Source organism: Olea europaea, chromosome 2 (genome assembly GCF_002742605.1).
Source record: "Olea europaea var. sylvestris chromosome 2, O_europaea_v1, whole genome shotgun sequence".
Classification (NCBI taxonomy): domain Eukaryota; kingdom Viridiplantae; phylum Streptophyta; class Magnoliopsida; order Lamiales; family Oleaceae; genus Olea; species Olea europaea.
The window spans coordinates 28,030,753-28,033,147 of record NC_036238.1 but is presented as its reverse complement, the minus strand read 5'-3'; positions in this window follow the sequence as shown (position 1 = coordinate 28,033,147).

Sequence of the window (2,395 nt, the reverse complement as noted above, 5' to 3'; positions counted from 1 at the left end):
AATCATAGTTCTAAATCTTTCAAAACATTACAGATAAATCCTAAATTCTCCACTACCGCTACTTTCACAACCCCACCAAGCCACTACCTATAGATCCATATAGCATCACTTTTCGACCACAACACATAGGACTCCACCACCACCAGCGTCGTCTCACTCTCCCCAATATCCTCCTCCATAGTACTGGTCACCAATCTGTCCGAAACAACCACATTTACGGTGGTGGAGTCCGGTGGGCATGGTGGCCGAAAGGTGGTATTATGTGGATTTATAGTTGGCAGCTTGATAGGTTGTGAAAATGGTGGTGGTTGAGAATTTATGATTTTTTGTAATTTTTTAAAAATTTAAGGATTATGGTTGCAGTTGGTAATTCATCTTTTCTTTTTGTTTTATTTGAATAGGAGGGTAAAATCGTCATTTTATTGAAAAAATGGATGAAAATGACCTTTTTGCAATGAAAGGTGAAAGGTAGGGGTAAAAATGCTAAAAATGAAAGGTAGGGACGTTTTGCACAATAATATTGAAAGGTAGGGACATTTTCTGCTAATTATGCTAAAAAATAAAAGGTAGGGACGTTTTGCACAATAACTTTGAAAGGTAGGGACCTTTTGTGCTAATTACCTTTTTGATTTAACGGAGCATTTTAACGGAAAGTTGACAGAAGGACGTTTTGCGCAAAAAAATGTAAAGGTAAGGGTGTAATCCACCAAAAAATGAAAGGTAGGGACGTTATCCACAAAAATATCGAAAGATAGGGATGTTTCATGTTAATTACACATTTTTTTTCTTCAAAAAATCACATTCTTAAACAGTGATTTGACATCATTTCAATCATACATTTTTCAATAAAATAATATTATATGCAAATCCAAAACTTTTCTTTTTTTGTTAACCACGCATTTTTCATCAATACACTAATCAAAAATACATTCTACTAAAAATAATGTGGCTCAAACAAAATCACTAATAAAACATTGAAAATAATTACAATTCAAGTCACCTCCTCCTCCCCATTCCCATCCTGTAAGGGGGTGACGGAGGAGGTGATTACAAGTTGCAAAGTTGGTGAATGAAAAATAATCAATAATTTGGCAAGAGTAAATTAATATTGTAACACTTTGAGAATGAGCAATTATTTTCACACTATATTTTTGTTGATTGCACCTATTTTTATTAAAAGTGATTACCCTTAACGTTCTCTCTCTCTCTCTCTCTCCCTCTCTTTTTTTTTTTTTTATTAACTTGTGTTCCCAATTTTTTTTTTGTCATTTTTTTTATTGTCAACTATTCTAATGAAGGCTGAAAATCCATCATGAGAAAATTTACTCATTCGCTCTCATTTTTTTTTTAATAAGCAAGATAGCAAATAAAAAATCTAACAACTTAAATTTTTGGATAGAAATAATATCAGAGATAAAATGTGCTAATGCAATAAAAATGTCACAAGTGCAAATATTGAAAACCTCAATTATAATCAAAATGCCATGCAGTTAACAAAAATTGTGATATCAATCTAATTACCATTCGAGAACACAATTTGTAAGTGCGTTTTGGAACTCAAAGATAAAAAGTTATCAGTGTTAGAAGAAGCAAAGCATACAAAAAGAAACAAAATAAGTGGACACACTTGATTCATTGTAGTATATATTATTGGCAACTAATAGAAAAAGGTTATTTTTACAAATTAATAGAACTTATTGGTAAATACGAAGTGTATTGTATCGATTCTTTTTAATGAATCGATTTGATTGTAACTTCGAATATGAAATTCAAAGGAATCAAACATGAAATGATACTCTAAATTATAGAACTATAAAGAAATATACAATCGTTCAAAATTTATCAAATTTTCAGATCAATCCTTTTATCTTGATTTCTCGAACCGAGAAATTCGTAAATTGCCAAAGAACAAATCCACCTTGTATAATTCCAAATGGTTTTTCCCAGCCTTTGAAAAACACAAAATTTTAGGTAATATACCTCGAACTATTGCATGACAATATATGTTTATCTAAGGTCGATAAATGGAAGTAAAGCGAGAGCTAATTTAAACAAATATACCAATTTCTGTTTCAACCAAAGATTGTTTGCAAAAAATTTGGAAGTCCATGTAATTTTTTGCACTTGATCAAATATACCTAAATTCAGTCATAATTCTAATAGACAACTAGTAACAGTTACACAATCAAGCTGCACAACCAGTTGAACAACTATATTTTTGCAAATTGCAAAATAAACTACACATATATGAAAAAATAAGTTATAAAATGTTTTCCATCATCAAAGTACAAAGATTAGATTATTAAGCTTCATAACTTGCAAGTTTCACTATTTTCAACCATTCAAAAAGGGACGACAATGTTTTCTATTCAACAAATTTTAACTACTTCATGTT